A 21,205-nucleotide genomic window follows, 5' to 3' on the forward strand; every position below is an offset into this window, starting at 1 on the left:
GTGAAAGTACCCATTCATTTAAAGAGTACCCTAAAGTACCCATAGGTTATGAGGGTGAAATGAGACAGTCCACATGAAAGCAGTCAGTCAGTTAGTCATTTCAGTCACTCAGTCGTGTCCAACTCTCTGCGGCTCCATGGACTGCAGCACGCCAGGCCTCCCTGTCCATCACCAACTCCCGGAGTTTGCTCAAACTCATGTCCATTGAGTCGGTGATGCCATCAAACCATCTCATCCTCTGTTGTCCCCTTCTCTTCCCGCCTTCAATCTTTCCCAGCATCAGGGTCTTTTCCAATGAGTCAGTTCTTCGCATTGAGTGGCTGGAGTATTGGAGTTTCAGCTTCAGCATCAGTCCCTCCAATGAATACTCAGGACTGATCTTTAGGATGGACTGGTTGGATCTCCTTGCCATCCAAGGGACTCTCAAGAGTCTTCTCCAACACCACAGTTCAAAAGCATCAATTCTTTGGTGCTTAGCTTTCTTTATAGTTCAACTCTCACATCCATACACTCAGCACACTGTAGGCGCATAATTACTATTAGATACTATTATTGGACATATGTTCTATGTTCCCCTCCCTTCTATAAGCCTAGTTTGAACCTCAAGAAATCCAAACCTGTCACTAATGGAGTTGGCTTGGGCCCCCATATATTGAGAAACTGAATTTAGATTAATATGTTATCTCCAGATTAACAGGAACTTTGGGACTCACAATTCCGAATGGAAAGACATGCATTTTTAATGAGAGAGCAGTCTAGGAAGAAAGCCCATTTGCAAGCAGGGTGCCACAAGATGGTAGAAACCATTTGCCTCCACATAGAAGCCAAGCTGTTTATCTCCCAGTTATTTGCAAGACTGTGCTAAATGCTCAGTGTAGGTTAAACAGCACATCCTGTATGTGAAAGTGGCAGATACATTCTGATAAACACATATATGCATGTTTTCATAACCAAACCCTGCCAAAAGAAAGGGTGGGGCTTCTTCAAATTGAATAATTAAAGGCTGAGGGTATTTTAAAAATCAAAGTCATCTTGTAAGCTATTTTATTCCTCTTTATTGTGCTTATGTATTAGTCACTTCAGTCATGTCTGACTCTGTGTCACCCCATGACTGCAGCCCACCAGGCTGCCCCATCCATGGGGTTTCTCCAGGCAAGAATACTGGAGAGGGTGGCCATTCCAAGGGATCTTCCCGATCCGGGGATCGAACCTGGCTCTCCTGCATTGCAGGCGGATTCTTTAACATCTGAGCCACCAGTGAAACCCATTATTATGGTTAGCCAAGGGTAAAATATTGATTTCTTATTTACAACCTTTTCTTTTTACAGTATAGGTAACAAAAGTCTATGATACTACATGTCCTATCCAAAAAATTGGGACACTACATTTCCTATCCAAAAAATTTCCTATACAAAAAATCATTTAAAAAAATTTTTATATCAATGCTGTAACTGTCACTGTTACAGGTGCATAAGAATTAAATTCCACTGCTATACATTTAATAAAGCACCTAGTGGAGAACATAAACACTTGACAGGAAGTTGGGAAAGCCCCAGAAAATCTAGGCACCAAGGTGGAAAACCGCAAGTGTTGCTGCCTTAATTTCCCTTTCCAGACTTTACCACAATAAAGCTCATCCTCCAGCTCACAGATACTTTCAAACTGGAATGATTTCAAAGGAGAAATGGCCACTGTCTTTCTTGTTTCCTGAGATGAACTATAATTCTCAGGAAGACAAGAATTTAGGCGTACAGTCAGAGTTGGTAGAAAAATTTAAGCTATCTATTGCCAAACAAGATGGAGCCAGTCATACTCCCTAGAAAAGCGTTGGGGACAGAAGCTCTCCTTTCAGTCTCCTTGGTTTTACAGTCTTTTAATAAGCTGTCCTGAAGATGGCGCCTCGTGCTTAGCTATGTGACAGCCCGCATCATTTTGTGATTCCATCTGAAACCAAGTCCCTAACAGCTACACAGATTCACAGAAAGACCTGTAGGAAAGGCTGCCTTGAAATGATATTCATAAAGTATGAAGATTAATCTGAATCACTCAAGGAATAATCTGATTATATCATCTTCAAATTTTCAGTTAGGAAGAGGAGTTACAGGAAAAAAATACAGCAAGTGCTGTTTGGGTTACATGAACAGCCTGTTCCGAAACTAAAATCCGTCTGTGACCTTGTTCCTTCTCTTTTGTCCTCTCTTTGTAGCCGAAGGTACCACCATCTATCACAGTGCCAGAGCCAGAAACTTGAATGACATCTTGATCCTTGTCTCCACTATAAACTCACCATCAGCAATGCCGTATCTACCCAGTCCTATCTACACTAGTCCATAAATGTCTCTCATGTGTGTGCCGTCTCTCCATTCCTTCTACCACCAGCAAAGTCCCAAAGTCCCACCCCCTCCTCCCGGTGCCCCTGCAGTAGAGGGTTTGCCATTTGCCTTCTCTCAGTCCACTCTCCATCCTTCACCTAGAGTCATCTTTCCAAAGACAGGCTCAATCATGTAATCTCCCTGCTTACAATATTCCATAGCTCCCTACCGCTGTCTGCTTCCCTGATGGCTCAGCCATAAAGAATCTGTCTTCAATGGAGACATGCAGGAGACTTGGGTTCGATCCCTGGGTTGGGAAGATCCCCTATAGAAGAAATGGCAACCCTCTCCCATATTCTTGCCTGGAGAATCACCATGGACAGAGAAGCCTGGCAGGCTACAGTCCAAAGCGTTGCAGAGTCAGACACGACTGAGCACATAACACTAGTGCTCTCGGGTCAAATCCAAGGTTTTTTTATAATTTAGTTGCCCCCGCCACTGCCCATCTTCCTGGGCTTCATCTTGCAGCACTGTTGAATTTGTTCTTTTGGCCTCGTCATAACAGACTCCTTCTCAGTTCCCGACCTGTTCACCTCAGGGTTTTCTATTCCTGCAGCTGCTGCTGTGCCCCAAGCAACAGCTGCAGCTCACCCCTCTACATACCCGGAGAATCACCACCTCCATCTGTCTACTTCCTACGTATCCTGTTGGTTTCTGAATAAACACCCTTTCCTCATGGAAGGGACCCATCCAGTAGATTAGGATCCAGTGATCTATGATTCCATAGCACCCTGATCTTTCTTGCCTTTCATAGTCATCTCATTTGATCATCATCATCCATGTATTTTTCCCTTGCTAGACGATAAAGTGAGAAACCAGGAAGAGTGCCCATCCCTAAGCAGCATTCCCACAGTGACCTGTGAGGTCTTTGGTCCTCTGCCTCTATCACCTAATCTCCTGTCCTGACTGCCTGAGGGTCTCCCTCATTTCTTTGCTTCTGCCTCCTTGCTTATTCCTCTAACCTGCTTTCTCCAGCTTGGCCTCTTGGCTGCTCCTCTGATTTTGCAGGCATGATCCTGCCTTGAGGCCTTCGCACTGGCTACTCCCTTCACCTAGGATGCACTTTCTCTAGTTTTCTTTGTGGTTCTCTCCCTCACCTGCTTTAGATTTTTACTCAAAGGCCATATTCTCAGTGGAGTCTTCTCTGACCACCCGATTTATCACACACACCCCCAGCATTCCAGTCCCTCTCCCGACTCTATTGTTTTCCTAGCTCTTGTCACTGTCTAGTATACTTTCATGCTTTGTTATCCATCTAGGATAAAGTAGGATAACTATCTCCACTAGGATGTAAGCTCCCTGAAAGCAGGGACTTTGGTCTCTCTGGTTCCTTACTGTATCTCCAGCACCTAGAGCTGTGCTTAGCACAGAGTGGTCAGTGGAACTTTTCATCCTAGTCTCACCTTCAAGATTTCATAAACTAAGTCTTTTCACTTTTTTGGCGCTAAGTCATTCTTATTTATGAGCGGGAAGAATTTTATCCTCACCCCGGAAGTCTTCCCTCTTCCTGATTACTTTAGCTGATCGAACCCAGGTTTCCTGCATTGAAGGCAGACGCTTTACCCTCTGAGCCACCAGGGAAGTCCGTTTCAGAACTAGTATGTCTTTTTGGTGGGAGATGAAATCGGAACTAAAAACAAGTCTTCCCAAGAAAACATAAAAGTAGAAACTTGCTGATGTCCTTTAAGTTTCAGTTGTTTCCAAATAATAGTTTCCTGACGACTAGAACATTTAGTGTGAATTTTGTTAAAAGTGTCTCCTCCTGAACAGCTCCTAGAGTGATGGCTCCTTATCTTTCTGTTAATTGATGAGACACTCAGAGAAAAACGTTGGTCCCCTCACATCACTGGGGCACGTGCTGAAGATTTTCATGTGGAAACCCATGCATTTGACTGGCTGTCCAGCCAGTCTGATTATTTGGGTCAAAATGTGAGGTTTCTAAAGCCAAACCAGTTGTGCAGCTAGATGGAATCCAACTTCCTAAGCAGGAAATGGCAAAGAAAAATCAGATTAAATGACTGCAATATGGATACATAGTCCTTTTGTAAGATTTCAGGCTCTTGAAGTGATCAGCAACTCCAGGGGAAACGGTACTCATTCTCACAATATGTAAGGCTGATTCATGGCTAATGATTTATCACGGATGTTTGATTTGTCTTCCATTTTCAGAGTTATAAGATGAGCAAACAGATGCTCACCACCCTCTAATTTCAAGGGAATATCATATTGCAACTGCAATTAAGCACAGTCTATAAGAACATGTGAAATATCATTACAGAAGAAACTGAGAATGATCATTTACAATATAAAATAGGAGTGAAAAAAAAATCCCTCACACCAAAAATTGAGTTTTTCACAAAGTTTCTAGTTAATTAAAGCCAAGGAAAAGGAGAAAGTCTGATCCTCTATTTGATTGAGAATGTGAGCCCATGACTTGAAAAAGCAGCTTGTGTTATTTCACCATACAAGATAGCAGAAGACTTGCCCCCAAAAAGAAAGTCCTTGAGTACAATGAGAAATGGGAACTGAGGAGGCTGCTATTCAGTCAGGCATTCTAACAAAGGGGAAGGTTTGGATGACAACTGGACTGTAAATGGTCAAGATGAAGATTGAGGAAAGAAGCAAGAGAGGAGCAGTCATCAACTGAATATTCCTGGAGTGAATTCTTCAACAGAGAAGAAAATGAAAGTCTCCACGGTGATTTAATTAAAATAGGCTTCTAGACCGGCAGAAATGGAGGCAAGAGAGAAAGAGAGAAAAGGCAACTTACAGAAGAATTTCCCATAATGAGGAGAGAGCAGAGGTATGGTCAGGGTTCAGAAAAAAGAATGAAAACAGTGACCAAAGCATGAATAAAGTTACAAAAACGAAGCTCTGTAAGTATCTTCTTTTCCAAAAGACTGATCATCAAAACTTGTTAAAAGGATTATATCTTCAAAGATTCCTCTAATTAACAGAGAGATGAAGACCAAGCATAATGGAATAGACCTTCTGGAGTAGAAGTATCACCTAAAATTCAAGAGGAGTTTCTGCTCAACAGAAGCCTAAATGATAAAACTAGGATAATAGGTAATAATATGGAAATCTACAACCATTCCTATCTGGTCTTGGAAGTGATTACTGGATACCTTGATGATAAAAAATAGTGTATATATACACCTAGATTCAAAGGAAAATTGGAAGGAAATGGCAAATCCTGAAAAAAAAAAACAAAAAAATTTTTACCTTCCCATGTACCGAAAAATTGATGCTTTTGAACTGTGATGTTGGAGAAGACTCTTGAGAGTCCCTTGGACTGCAAGGAGATCCAACCAGTCCATCCTAACGGAGATCAGTCCTGGGTGTTCATTGGAAGGACTGATGCTGAAGCTGAAACTCCAGTACTTTGGCCACCTCATGCGAAGAGTTGACTCATTGGAAAAGACCCTGATGCTTGGAGGGATTGGGGGCAGGAGGAGGAGGGGACGACAGAGGATGAGATACCTGGATGGCATCACCAACTCAATGGGCATGAGTTTGAGTAAACTCCGGGAGTTGGTGATGGACAGGGAGGCTTGGCCTTCTGTGATTCATGGGGTCACAAAGAGTCGGACATGACTGAGCGACTGAACTGAACTGGACTCCCATGTTGGAAAAGCTCTCCCTTACATTGAAACTATTTTTTTTAATTTTTTTTAATCCATAAAGAAACCTAAAGTGAAACACTCTGATCCATTCTACCAAGCAGGGTCCAAAAGTATGAACAAATAGAAGCTGACTCTCAAACTACACTCCACTGACTGCTGTTGTCTGTTTATATACACTGGAAATGTCAGTATTTAATAAACTTAAGTAGGTTTTGTTACTATTAGGAGAAGTCCTTGGGCATCCCCATACATCATTCTTACCAGCTGTGCCAACATTGCAAGACCATTTCCTTCCCTTTCCTGGTCATCCCTTTCCTGGGCCATTTGTCATGGTGGTATTGCGGCGAGCAGCTTGGCAGCACAGCCTCAAGGAAGGAGGTCAAGTCTCCCTCTGGGAATAGACTTGCCAGAAAAAGGGTAGACTCCCCAAGTTCTTAGGTGAATTCCTTAGCTGTAACACACATCCATAGGTGCGCAGCATCACTTGGGTCCTCTCTGTATTTCCTTGTGGGTTTGGGGGGATGAAGGGAACAAAGGCAAACATGTTACTCATGCTACTTGCTGTAATAAAGGTCTTCCTCTCTGGCCCAGGAATCTTGTGATCTCCCAGCATCCATGAAAAGAGAATAAGCTATCTTGTTAGTTTGGAAGTGAGATAAAATCCCTGACACTTACTGTAGGATTTCTTAGGACCTTTATTCTGTTACAGTCACTGTGACCCTCCAAGGAGAGAGCATGGCACAAATCATCTCCCAAACTTCTGTGATCATGCAAATTCATTCTCCTATTTAACAATGAAAAGAGCTAAGATTTTGCGCCATGCACCTTGGGATACCCTATTTTAAGGACACTGATTCAGGTCTTGGTGACCCAAATAGGACATAGACTCTGATCACTCTTTTCCTGACCCATTTGTCATGGATGTGTTCCAGTGAGCAACTTGCAGCAGGCAGCCTCAAGGAAGGAGGTAGTCTCCCTCTGGGACAGGAGCAAACTTGCTGGAGAAGAGCTGGATTCCCCAAGCTCAGGGGAGAATTCCTTGGCTGCAGAAAGATTTGCCTCCCAAATGCATCTCTTTCAATGGCCTGTGGAGTTACCCACAATTCCCACCATCTGAATTATCGCTTTGATAGAACGCATTTTTTCCAGAATGTTCCTATTAAAATGCTAACGTGTTACCTGGAGGTGTGAGGCATGAATGTATTAAGGCTTTAACTTAGATGAATATCTTAACATGGAGGAGATTTGAAGAGTTGGGCTGATGGGACCTGGAAGGTGGCCTATGGGTTAGGAAAGGCCTTAAAATTGTGTCTGGACAAAAGAGGAAAAACGGGAGCACTGTAGTGATGAGTCCTCTTTTGCCTTCCCATCCCTTCCCCAAATCCAGTACTTTGGGCCAGTATTTATGTTTTAAATGAATTATTGAAATACTGATCTTGCCCCCTTCCTTCTCCTCTCTTAAATTTCTTCTTTTCCCTTTTGAACTCTAAATTTGTCAGCCTCACCAAATGAGTAGGTAAAAATTTGAATATTACTTTTTAAAATTTTTACTTATTTTATTTTGGCTGTGCTGGGCCTCCATTGCTGCTCAGGTTTTTCTCTAGCTGCTGCCAGCAGGAGCTATTCTTGTTGCGGTGTGTGGGCTTCTCACTGCAGTGACTTCTCATGCCATGGAGCACGGGCTTTAGGGCATGGGGGCTTCAGTAGTTGCAGCATGTGGGCTCAGGAGTTGCAACTCCCAGGCTCTAGAGCACTGGCTCCATAGTTGGGGCGCACACAGGCTGTGGAGCTCACTTGCTCCACAACTGAGATATGGGATCTTCCCAGATCAGGGATCAAACCCCTGTCTCCTGCATTGACAGGTGGATTCTTTACCACTGAGCCAGCAGGGAAGCCCCTGCATATTAGCTTTTTTTAGAGGAGGTTAGAGTCAGCATCATTTGGGGGGACAGGGGAGGAATTTATAGACTATCAGGCAGATATTTTCAAAACAAACTCTTTATCCCTTGAGGACATTTTTCGAGGCCCTAAAAAACAATGAGCCTTTAGCCTTACACTTACCCATTCTGTTGAATGCCAGTCTTGCTAGCCTGATGTCTTTAGTCATTTTGTTTGCTTTATGTGTTTTTGTTTTTTTAAGCAAGAAACTGGGAGTTTTATAGTAGGTATGGCTCAATAATTTTTTCAATTATAACAGTTTCTGCTTGAAAACCATGCATATTCTAATGCTTTTACTTGAGTCACAACTTTCTAGAAGCTGTTTATCACAGTGATTTAACTTGTACATGATTTTGCTTTGCTTTCATCACCATTTGGGGAAAGTTATTCAGAGAGAATGAACTAGGAGCTTCTGTATTTGCTTTCTTAAAAAAAAAAAAAAAAGAAAAGTGGTTGTGTGACCTTGGCACTCAGGATGTTGTGCGACAGGAAACTGAGATTTTCCATGAAAAGAAGTCTCTCCCTGTGGTGTTTATGGCATGTTCCACATACATCAGGCTTTATGCTACGTCAAGGACGGGCACCATGTTATCCTGCCATGGCATTTCGAATATCACCATGGCAGATGGGCTATTACAAGAGAAATGTAAAATGTTCCAGAACTGCCAATTAAATTTCGTTGTGTTTTATAACTAGATCTAACATAATATAGTCTCTCTGGAAGAAAATATTCTTGGATCAACCAACTCTCAGTTCTTGGGTCATAGTCAGAGGTCATCTTCAGAGGAAACCTCTGAGCAGTGAGCAGGAAAGCTTGACCTGACTCTGACCATGCTGTATAAAGTGCAGGGTTGTTTGGGTCTGATGAATTCTAAAGCCCCAGGGCACATGAGCCACCTTTTAACATAATCATCTTCGGGATTCCTACATGGTCAAAGTTCAAACACAATGAGAAATAAATACAGCTGCATACAGACCCTATGGTTCTTAAAAACAAAATTTCCAAGCAAATCATGAAAGAGAAGACTGCTTGCAGGATATAGTCATTTCTGATTACAGTTGGGACACCCCTTTGGCTCCTTATAATTCATGTTACAACATACTAGTTCTTCCAGGGATTTCACAGAATTTTCTGGCCTAGGGAAGTTATTTGCATTCAAGATCTTCAGTGTATTGGCATTGAACCTAAGACATCACCCACTGACAAATTATCACCAAAAAATATGAATATTTTCTGTTCACTTGTTAAAGTCTCCAGAGAAATCTTATTAAAGGTTTTCTGGGAATCCAGGGGCTAGGTCTTTGTGCTTCCTTTGTAGGGGGCCCAGGTTCAGTCCTTGGTCAGGGAACTAAGATCCCATAAGCCACATGGTGCCACCAAAAAAAATTCTTTTTTTTCCTTCCATTGAAATAGATGGAGCAAAATATTTTAGCAGTGGGCAGTTGTTTTATTTTTTTGTCACTTTGTTTCATTTTCTTTGGGCTTCCCTTGTGACTCAGCTGGTAAAGAATTCACCTGCAATGCAGGAGACCTGGGTTCGATCCCTGGGTTGGGAAGATCCCCTGGAGAAGGAAAGGCAACCCTCTCCACTATTCTGGCCTGGAGAATTCCATGGACTGTATGGTCCATGGGGTCACAAAGAGTCAGACACAACTGAGCAACTTTCACTTCACTTCACTTCATTTTCTTTAAAGAGGGGAAAATGCATTTTTAGTTTATGCAGAATTAAGAGTTAATAGTAAAAACAGGAGTTGCTCTTCCAATGCCACTAAAATTGCACTTCTATAACATTGCATCCCTTATGTTTAGGGCCAGTAAACACTTTTAATAACCCCTTCTTCTGGTGCCCAAGGTTCCTGGAATGCTCTGAGTGACTGTAGGTACCTTGTTTATTCGGAAAATTTCTTTAGGTTCTGTCTGGTCTCCTTTTTTCAACGCTTCTGACTCCTTTCTGGCTGCCTGCAGTGTATCCTGAGCCTTCTTGGCTTAGGAAGGCTCCCTCTTAGTTGCTGTGGATACCCTTCTCCTGACCTCTAGGACCATCTCATTGTAGAGACTGCTCTGCCCAGATGCATGGGAGCAGCCCTCATCAATGACCGACAGAAATCAGTAAAGGAAACAACTTTAAATATTTTACAATTTTATGTGTTGATTATACCTTAGCAAAGCTAAGGTATGTGTGTGGGGGGGTGGGGCGGGTGCAGGAAAGGAATTTTGTGGATACATACCCCAGCTCCCAGCTCGCTTGCACTCAGTGGAATAACTCTGAAGTCTATGTTCTACAACAGCTTCATCATTTCTCTGGCAGTTTTAAGCTCCCGTTTCCTACAGTAATAATTCCTTGATAACATGTCCTTTATCCACTGCCTTCATTTTCCCTTATTACTTGACCATTTCCCTACCTGTGTTTTCTGAGATAACTTCCCAAAGACCTACTTGGTTTTTGCCCCAGGGCCTGCTTTTGGGGGACCTTAATCAAGATACTGCCATTGTCAGGATTATTCTTTTCTTATATACTTTCATCCTGTATTTAAGTGATGTCATACTCCATCTTCAAACTAGGCAGCCAGATAACATCTTAGTTCCAGTATCCTGGGTCCCTACACATCTTAGGATAAGGCTGAACATCAGAAGTTATATTTATACTAAAAAGGCATGATTTTCATTAGCAGTATAGTTTTCTTTTATTATACATTTACCTCCCTAGACATATGGATCTATTATACTGATATGCTAATGATTCATGAGTATATGTCTCTAGGCCAGAGCTTTCTCTCTATGTTTGAACATGTGTATTGAATGGCCTACTTGTCACTTGGATATACCCATAACCCATCACATTTAGCATAAACAATCTTTAGTTCAACAAATTTCCTTTAAACCCTGTTCTGCCCTCAGGCTTTCCTGAATGATTCACCCAACTGCTTAAGTCAGAAACTCAGGAAAAGCTTTAACAACTCTGATTTAACCCAGCATCTAAGAGCAAGCCTTTAGCTACAAGTAGTAAACAACTCAATTTACACATGCTTTATTAACAGTGGCTTAAGTGCTGCTGCTTTATTTTTTTCAGGTAACAGCTAGGTTCAAGGTAGGTGGTTGTGGTGTTGATTCAATAACTATAAAATGCCTGGAAGTATTTTTGCAATTCACCTGGTGTTGCCCAATGGGATCAAGATAGAGCTGCATCATTTTTTTTCTTTAAGGAAAACAGAAAAAAGCTGCAGCGGCCACGGCGAGTCCACTAGGAAACATACCTTATCCTGAAGAACCTCCCAGCAGACTTCTCTATATGGCTCATCTGTCAGACAGGCCAGATGATTGGCCCAGCTGCAAGGGAGACCAGAAAGGAGGGAGCAGAATCACTGTGATTGGATTACCCCATCAGGATCCATTGACTTGAGATAGGCATGTTGGCACCTTAAACACACACACACACAAGAAGAAGGTGAAAATAGATACTGAGTAATTTGCAGCATCTACAACACCACCATCGTCCTTCCAGTCAAACATCAAGGTAAGTCTACCTTATCCTACGTGCATGTGTGCTCAGTTGCTAAATCTTGTCCGACTCTTTTGGGACCCCATGGTCTGTAGCCCACCAGGCCCCTCTGTTCATAGGATTTCCCAGATAAGAACACTGGAGTGGGTTGCCCTTTCCTTCTCGAAGGGATCTTCTTGACCTAGGGATCAAACCAGTGTCTCCTGCATTGATAGGTGTGTTCTTTACCAATAAGCCACCAAGGAAGCCCAAGTCTAGTTTATCCTACTGTATATCTAAAATATGTCTCATTCATTTCTACCCCAACTTAGCCTAAACTACTATCATCTGTGCTCAGGACAAGAACAACAGATTCTTCATTGTTTCTCTGCTTTATAGTATACTGTTTCCTTCAATTCTCTTCTCCAAGTTTATTCAGTGTGTTCTTTCATGAAATTAAATCTGAACATGTTATTCATTTGGCTTAAACCACTTCCGTGGCAAACACCAGGCAATTTCTTTCCTCTGCTCATCTGGTCTGCCCTACTTAGAACTTGCTTCACCAACCACTCCCACTTATCCACATGTAGCCAAACCCTAATCATCCTTTAAAGTTTTCTCTCATTCTTCCTATCACATCACTCATCTCTCAGCTTCACACTTCATGTGTTCTCTAATAGTATATTTGTATTATTAATTGTCCTGTTTAACACAGTTCTGTTTTATCATTGTCTCATATCATTGTCATCACTGCTGAACAGAGTTTCTTTAAAATAAAGCTTTTATTTCATTCACAGCCTGGTCCCTGCTACCCAGCAAAATACCTGGTCCATAAGCAATCAGTTAATGCTTATTGTTAGATAACAATGGACATGAATTTGAGCAAACTCCAGGAGATAGTGAAGGATACAGAAGCCTGTTGTGCTACAGTCCATGGGGTTGCAGAGGTGGACACAACTTTAGTGACTGAACAACAACAACAATAATGCTTATTGAGTAACAGGTTGATTAAAGAAAAATACTTGCATATTGTTAATTGGGCAGACACTGTAATGAAAGAATGAACTAGAGACAACAAAACAAGATTATTGTGTGAACTCTGGATCCCTACACACTAGCTCCCCAAGGTCAGCTCTGTGACCTTCTGCTAGTTAAGTTAATCTCTTTGTGCAAATTTTTGCATGTAAAATTTAGATAATGATAATACTTAAGTGGCTGTAATCAGGATTTAAAAAATTAATGTTTATAATTATAAGTAACACAGAATAATACCTGACACAAGTAAGTGAATAAGGCAGTCATGATACGTGTCCCTGCAGAACTTACAGTAGAGGTCAGTGCTGTCCAATAGAAATGTAAGATGGACCATATATATATATATATATATATATATATATAGTTTGAAATTTCCTGGTAGCCACATTAAAAGTGATTAGAGTACAATTAAAATTAATTTTAAGAATTTATTTAAACTAACATATCAAATTTTATTTTAACATGTAATCATTTTTAGTTATTAATGTGATACTTTGCATTTTTTATTTTGTATAAGTCCTTGAAATCCAAAGACTATTTTATACTTACAGCACATCTCAATTCAGATGCTTGATTTTCATCTGTTACTGAACCTGCCTTTAGATTGGATAAACTTTAAGTTGAAAAAGTAGACACATATCTAAGTAGGTCTAGATATATTTTAATAAATTTAAATGTATTGAAATTAAAGTTAGGGGTTCATTTCCTGAGTCACACTAGTTATTTTTCATGTTTAGCAGCCACATCTTGGACAGCACAGGATTAGAGAAAAATATGGCAAGCAAGCAGACAGTTATAGAATGTGATGAAATGTTATGTTAGGGCAAGAAAAGTGCTCTGGGAGCACAGAATCAGGGTGCTGACACCTCTTGGACAGAGGGAGTTTATGTAGGGGATTTGCCTGGAGCAAGCGCTGTCTATTCTGAGATCTCAAGATAGGGAGGAGCTAGCAGGTGACAAAGGGGAAAACGCATCTGACGTGAGAAATGGTGCTGGACAGGAGGGGAAATGTAGCATTTTCACAGACCTGGGCATATTTCAGAGACAAATGCAAAAGGTACATATGCACGTAAAAAGTGGGAAATGGTTAGAAGGGAAGATGTGGAAAAGGGAGAAGTTGAGAAGGAGGCTAGAGAAGTAAGTGAGGGAGGAGATCTTAAGAGTTTCATGAGACCCTGTGAAGGAGGCCAGACCGTCTGGAAGGTAAGGAGGGGTCACTGAAGAATTTAAACCAGGTAGTGATGCAATCACTGACTACATGATCACAGACCATTCTGACTACATTGTGAAAAAGGTTTGGAAGACAGAAACCAATGGCTGGTACTTCATGCCCATCAAAACAGAAAATAGCAACAGGTGTTTATAAGGAGTTGGAAAAATTGCAAGCCTTGCGCTTTTTTGGTAGAAATGCAAGTTGGTGCATCCACTATCGAAAACAATATGAATGTCCCTTAAAAATGAAATTAGAGGTATATACCCAAAAGAATTTAAAGCAAGCTTTCAAAGAGATATTTGTGCACTCATGTTCATAGCAGCATTATTCACAAAAGCTAAAATACGGAAGTAACCCAAGTATCCGTTAATGCATGAGTGGATAAGCAAAATGTGACATATATGCAATGGAGTATTATTTGGTCTTAAAAAGGAAGGAAATTCTAACACATACTACAATATGTATGGAACTTGAGGACATTATGCTAAGTGAAATAAGCCAATCACAAAAAGACAAATATTATATGATTCCACTCATAGGCGGTATCTTGAGAAGTCAAAATATAGAGACAGAAGGTAGAATGGTGGTTGCCAGGAGCAGAGTGGGGGATACAGAGTTACTGTTTAATGTGAATGGAATTTCAGTTTTGCAAGATGAGAAGAGTTCTGGAGATGGATTGTGGTGATAGTTGCACAACTATCTCAATTCAGATTTAATTTTTATCTGTTACTGAATCTGAATTTAGATTTGATAAACTTACAGTTGAAAAAGTAGACATATATCTAAGTATATATAAATGTACTTAAATGCCACTGGATTGAATACTTGAAAAAGATTAAGATGATAACCCTTGTGTGCTCAAATAAATTTTATGTTATGTATATTTTACAACCATAAAAATATGGCTGGACATCAAGTGAAGATCACTATAATGCCATCAAGAGATAAAGATGAATTGAGAAAGGGACATTGAAATACATACATTACCATGTGTAAAATAAGTAGCTAATGGGAAGTTGCTCTATAGGCAGGGACCTCAGGCTGGTGCTCTGTGACACCTAGAGGGGTGGGATAGGGTGGGAGGTGGGAGGGAGGTTCAGGAGGGAGGGGACATACTATACCTGTGGCTGAACCAACCCAACACTGTAAAGCAATTATCCTCCAATTAAAACTAAATAAATTTTTAAAAAGAGATAAAGATGGTAGCTGAAATATGGACAGAAACAAGTGGATCAATTTTAAGGATATTAGGGATATAATTAATGAGAATTTATTGGTGATGGATTTTAATGAAGTGTGAGAGAAAGTCAGGAATCAAGCTATATCCCAGATTTCTAGCATGAAAAACTGGAGTGGACAGAGATGATATTTGTTAAGGCAGGAAATCAAGAGGAGAGGAGACATAGATTTGCCTGGGCCTGGGAGTTCACCTTCAGACACATTGATTCTCAGTTGCTTGCAGTGAATCCATGGGAAATTGTCTAGCAAGGAGTTGGCAATATAGGTCGTAATCTGTAGAGACGGATCTTAGAGCCACTATCAAATGGAGTATAATGCGAGCTGTAGGAGTGGATGATATCCAAGGAGTATGCCATGGACACTTATGTTGTCTGCCAACATGTTTCCCTCACTTTTCTTTTGAGTATTTGGCACTTCCTCATCAACATTCTGGGTGATTTGAGTAGCAGTCCCTCTCTGGCCCCAAAGGTAGAATAGGAGACCCAGGTCTAAGTCAGGTTGAAGACCTCATACTCCTGGTCACAGTGATTGGGGTGTAGGAGTGGCAGCCTAAGCTAGTAAAATAAGTGGGAACCTAAAAAATGTATAGAAGCTGCTGATATTGGGAAAAAAAAAAAAAAAAAACCCACCTATTCTGCTTGATCCCATTGGACTAGAACCCGGGAAAATAAGAAACTAGAGCTGGTAGCTATTTTGCTACCTTAAGAGAGACAGTCATTGGAGATCAACACAGATTTCAGATGAAGAAAAACTGAGTTCTTTTTATGTCGTTTCAGCCACGAATACAGCCACAGCTGAATTATGACCTTCCCTGGACATTTCAAGTATGTGAGCCAAAAAAAAGTGCCTTTTCTCCCTTAATCTAGATTGAATTGAGTTTTCTGTACCCAGGTCATAACAAATACAGGCAGACCCCACTTTGCATGATAGTGCAGGACCGGAAAAATGACCTTGCAAGCTGAAACCATGCAGTGATCTTAATAATCAATAAGAAGAATTACAGTTGGTCTGTGGCCTTGAAAGGGCTTTCCTAGTGGCTCGGATGGTAAAGAATCCACCTGCAATGTCGGCGACCTGGGTTTGATCCTTGTATTGGGGAGATTCCCCTAGAGAAGGGCAAGGCAACCCACTCCAGTATTCTTACCTGGAGAATTCCATGGACAGAGGAGCCTGGCAGGCTACATACAGTCCGTGGAGTCACCAAGAGTCAGACAGAACTGAGCTACTAAGTACACAAACACACAAAATATATTTTAATCAAAACATTAAAAACATTCTTATTTGGGGGAAATAAAAGAATCAGTTTTATAATATTTAGTACACAGAAATTTAAAACATTAGAAACATTAAGAATTGAAGTGCTTTTTTTTAATGCAAAACTTATCAAAAGGAGTTTAAATAGTCTTTGCTTTATTACTATAACTTAAGATGCAGAGTGAGTATCCTTTCTATGCCTTGGCAAGTATCATACTCCTTACTAAGTTTGGATTCGCTTCTAACATTTCAGCTTTTGCACTTTCAGTGCTGTGAAATATCTCCATAACTTCCTTTGGATTGAAGCATTTTTTGTTTGTTTGTTTTTGCCAACATCACTTCCTCTGGGACATCATTCTTTTTGTCACAGCCACTTTCCTCATTTATGTTAATGTGTTCCCTTTATGAAATTTCTGTGGCTACATGTCTAGAGTCTTTGGAACAGTGACAGTGTTGACATTCCCACCGTCAGCTGTTTCCTTTCGTGACTCTGTTTAGCTTCAGCTTTAATTCTGCAAAATCATGCCATTTTCTGAAACAATGAAATCAGCCTTTACTGTCAGTAAAAGGTTCTTTATCAGTCTTCTTGTAATTATTGTTTTTTTCCCAGCACAGCACCTAACGTTAATGTTTGGCCTAAAGTGCTAGTTAAACTGATTGGATTTTTTTCATTACAGTCTTCAAAGTAGAAGTAAATGCACCATTGTTCTGCAGGCAGCTTAAACTAAAATACTGAAACTACTTTACCTTGTTTTTGATTTATCAGATTTTTTTCAATATTGTTCATACAGTGGCTTCATACAGCCCAGGTCTCATCCTGGCCTTATTCTGCGGTCTCCATTTTCAAATCTAATCATATCCAATTTCACTTCTACATTATCACTTTTAATTTCTTTGCTAAACTTTCATTTTTTCCCTATTATTCATTTTTGCTAAATGTCATATGGATTTGTCACCGAGAAACAAGGAGACAACCAACTATAGGTTTTGCTGTCCGTGCTTGAACTGAATAGCTACGTACAGTGGCCAGTTACCAACAGACTTGGAAAGGAATGACGTGGTTGGTCACTATGATGCACGTCTGTTATTTATGTAGGGATTCCTAGAACCATCCATGAAGCCATGAAGCTTATACTTTATGCAGTTATTTACAGTTAATATACTGTGTAACTGCAATTTGAAGTGTGTTATTGGGGGACTGGGTTATTTAATGAAACCATGGTCAATGAAATTTGTGCATGTCAAAATTCTTCAAGGCAATGACTGCCTTTCTACCCAACAGAGATTGTATACGGAGAAAATAGAAGAAAGCTTAAGAAAGAGCCCTGAGGAAAATCAGGATTTTAGGGGACTGCAAAAGAAGAGAAACATGCATAGTAAGTTATAAAGAATAACCAGAGGGAAAACTGGAAGCATGTGGTATCACACAAGGCAAGAAATGAGATTGCAGTAGCATCTTCCACTTCTTTAAATTGAGATAAAATTTTCATTCCATAAAATTCACCATCTTAAACTGTACAATTTAGTAGGTTTTAGTATAATCACAAGCTTGTACACCTATTATCATGATCTAATTCTTAAATATTCTCCTAACCCCCAAAAGAAACCGTAAACCCATTAGCAGTCACTCCCCATTCCCTCCCTTTTCCAACCTCTGGAAGCTACTAATCTACTTTCTATGTGGATTTACCTAGTCTTGGCATTTTATATAAGTATAATTTATATAGCATGTACCCTTTCACATCTGACTTCTTTCACTTAGCATAATATCTTCAAGATTTTTCCATGTTGTCGCTTCTATCAGTACTTGCTACATTTATGGCTGAATAGTATTCTATTGTGCGAATATGCTGTATTTATTTATCCATTCATCAAGTGATGGAAATTTGAGTTGTTTCTACCTTTGGGTTATTATGAATAGTGCTGTAATGAATATTGTGTAAAAGTTTTTGTGGGAACATATGTTTTCAATATTCCTGGGGATATACCTAGGAGTAGAATTGCTGGGCCATATGATAACTCTACCTTCTTGAGAAACTGAAGGACCATTTCCACCATTTTATCTTCCCACAGCAAATTGTGAGGGTTCTTTCACTTCTCTTTAAAAAATTTTACATATGCACACTTCTTCTCATTTTCTTCTACTTGTCTAGCTTCTCATTTAATTTCACCAAGTACATTTCCTCCTTGCATCTTTGACTTCCAAATCCTACATTTGATAAAATTATCTTCTAACTAGGCAAATAATAAATTTTCTCTATACTGTAAGTCACTGATGGCTTTCTTATCCCATACTGTATGCAATTAATTTAAACTATGCAGGGCGTAAGGACTCTCACGTATCTCAAGTCATTTGTCCAAGCTGTTTATAACCAGCCAAAATATTTCTGAAGTTGATTCAGTATAAATAAGAACCCTTGCCTTCCCTTCCCCCTCAATTAAATTTATTTAATCCATTTCAGTACTTTTTGGATAAACAATCTGCATAATAATCTTATGTTAGGTGAGGGCAATGTGAAGCAAATGGCCTTTTACTCTGAAAGAAGTATCTCCGTGTGCTCCACTCCACTGAACCCCCAGAAGTTTCATTGAGGTTTCAACCTCTTAAATTTTTCTTGGATATACTTCCCATCCTCTGGCATGCATGAATATCTTCAGGGCATCTAGAGTCTATCACTTCCTACATTCAGCATCTATCAGCATGACACTGTTGACCCAGTGGACCAGCATCATGTTCTGTAGAAGGGTGAGATGATCAAATCCTTGAAGGCTGAATTACTGCATATAATTGCATATACCTGAAATAAAATATGTCAAAGCAAGCTCCTTCAGGTGTCTCTGCTTACGAGGGTGAAAAAAAAAAAAAAAAACACTTGTGAAAACAATAGTTGAATACTGGGTATCAGTATTGTGTTGTCTTACTCAAGGCTATGGTTTTTCCAATAGTCATGTATGGATGTGAGAATTGGACTATAAAGAAAGCTGAGTGCCGAAGAATTGATGCTTTTGAACTGTGGTGTTGGAGAAGACTCTTGAGAATCCCTTGGACCGCCAGGAGATCCAACCAGTCCATCCTAAAGGAGATCAGTCCTGGGTGTCCATTGGAAGGACTGATGTTGAAGCTGAAACTCCAATCCTTTGGCCACCTGATGCGAAGAGCTGACATTTTAAAAGACCCTGATGCTGGGAAAGATTGAGGGCAGGAGGAGAAGGGGACGACAGAGGATGAGATGGTTGGATGGCATCACCAACTCAATGGAGATGAGTTTGAGTGAACTCCGGGAATTGGTGATGGACGGGAGGCCTGGCGTGCTGAGGTTCCTGGGGTCACCCAGAGTCAGACACGACTGAAGCAACTTAGGACAGACAGACAGATTCTCACATCCCACTGACCAAAACTTACGTAGATTGACGCACATAGGTGCAATATGTATGGCAGGAAAGTGTAAACTTTTTTCTGAGTGGCTGTTTCTCTAGTTAAAACTTGGAGCTATTACTCCTATGAGAGAAAAGGGGAGCACAGCCACTGGGGGACGAGCAGTATCTGCTGCCTGTCATCTTACGCGTTTCAAACCTATGATGCTAGACTAGTCTCTGCAGTTCCCCCAGCATGTGGATTTACTTTGGATAAGGGCAGAAAGCTCAGGATGTTTTGCTGAGCCTTCTGTTGCATAATAATCCTCTTTTGGGGGATCAGGGGGCCACCCTGGACATTCAGTCATCTCTGTGAGCTGGAAACATCGAAACAACCACAGTGTGGGTTTGCAGACCCACAGGTACCACTGTAGCAGAATTAGACCCCCAAAACCGATTGTCATCTCACTGTAGTAAGTCCCTATTCTGCTGGTATATAACTGTGACATCCTGACCTGTGTTGCTTTAGAGTCGGGGCCAATAATTCCTGAAAGATCCAGCTGTTTCCCTTTTGCAGCTATACAGTTACTTTGGTAAATAGTCAAAGATACTCTCTAAGGAGACTGAGAGAAAGATTTGTGGGATGGGCTATGATACTACAAGGTCTTTCTTCAAGACTGGCTGGCTTCCTCTATATACAAAGAACGGTGAGTTTAGGGATCAACTCAAGTGTGGGAATTGGGTGAGCAGCCATAATGACATTATTGTGACTTGTCACAGGCCTCTATTGGATTTTATCATTCATATGTTATTATCATTATTTTGATCTAATTCATTCCTTGGGATCCCATGAAAGTTTAAGCTACTACCACAGATTTCTCTTTTAAATCTCCGCAATCCCCACACTAACTGTGCTGCTAGATTTTTATACTATGGTAAAAATTCCACTTTGCCTCTGATTCTTACATGATGTTCCCTGGCCTGTCACCCTAAAAATCCATGATGACAAACATCAGAAATCCCTGTTCAAAAGTAACATCCCTTTCCTTCCTTCTCAGCTTGGAAAGGAGAATTTTTTTTAAGTTGTTGTTGATCCCAAAGTAATGCCCATGTGTTAGTCATGGTGTAGGCAGGAGGTGAGCAAGAATGTCTTATATAATGAGTTCACTCTTTTTCTGCTTAAAACTTTAGATTGATTTTTCTATATCACATCAAGAAATTTTTTGTATTTCAGTTTCATTCTTTGTAGATAATTTTTGAATGTACCTTTTAGTCAACATCAGAGCAAACAATGAGAACTATCCCCAGGGGCTTCAGCAACAATTTTAATTCAGAATTATTAATGGTACAACAGTATCCTTAAATCTAGCCTGAGTCAGCCTATTCTATCCTCCCGCAACTAGTATGTTCCAAATTTATTTCTATGTCTTTGCCCCTTACTTAGGGAAATAATGAGCAAAACTTTGCAATTATTTTCTAGCCTTGTCCTGAGCCTGGTATTGCTCTTGTCTCACTTGAGCCCTGCTGACACCAGTCATAGCTGGAAGCACTGACAAGTGGGAGAAATAGGGTATGAAGACGATTTCCATTTTTTTGCAAGTTCAGTACTTCAGGCAAACCTTCGCATGAACCTGGACAGCCTCACTGGATATGGCAGGAGGAGGTGTAAGTTGGACATAAGGTGGACAAGGAGTA

At 40.5% G+C, this 21,205-nt stretch overlaps 1 long non-coding RNA gene across 1 annotated transcript in view; it reads left to right on the plus strand.

Moving 5' to 3' along the window:
• LOC133050928 (uncharacterized) overlaps positions 1-15,699 on the plus strand; it is a 136,771-nt gene extending 121,072 nt beyond the window's left edge. Inside the window, exons 5-6 of the long non-coding RNA XR_009691727.1 lie at positions 11,141-11,451; positions 15,679-15,699. This is a non-coding gene — a long non-coding RNA (uncharacterized LOC133050928). The remainder of the gene's footprint in view (positions 1-11,140; positions 11,452-15,678) is intronic.
• Positions 15,700-21,205: the final 5,506 nt, after the last annotated feature.

Source organism: Dama dama, chromosome 33, assembly GCF_033118175.1.
Source record: "Dama dama isolate Ldn47 chromosome 33, ASM3311817v1, whole genome shotgun sequence".
Classification (NCBI taxonomy): Eukaryota; Metazoa; Chordata; class Mammalia; order Artiodactyla; family Cervidae; genus Dama; species Dama dama.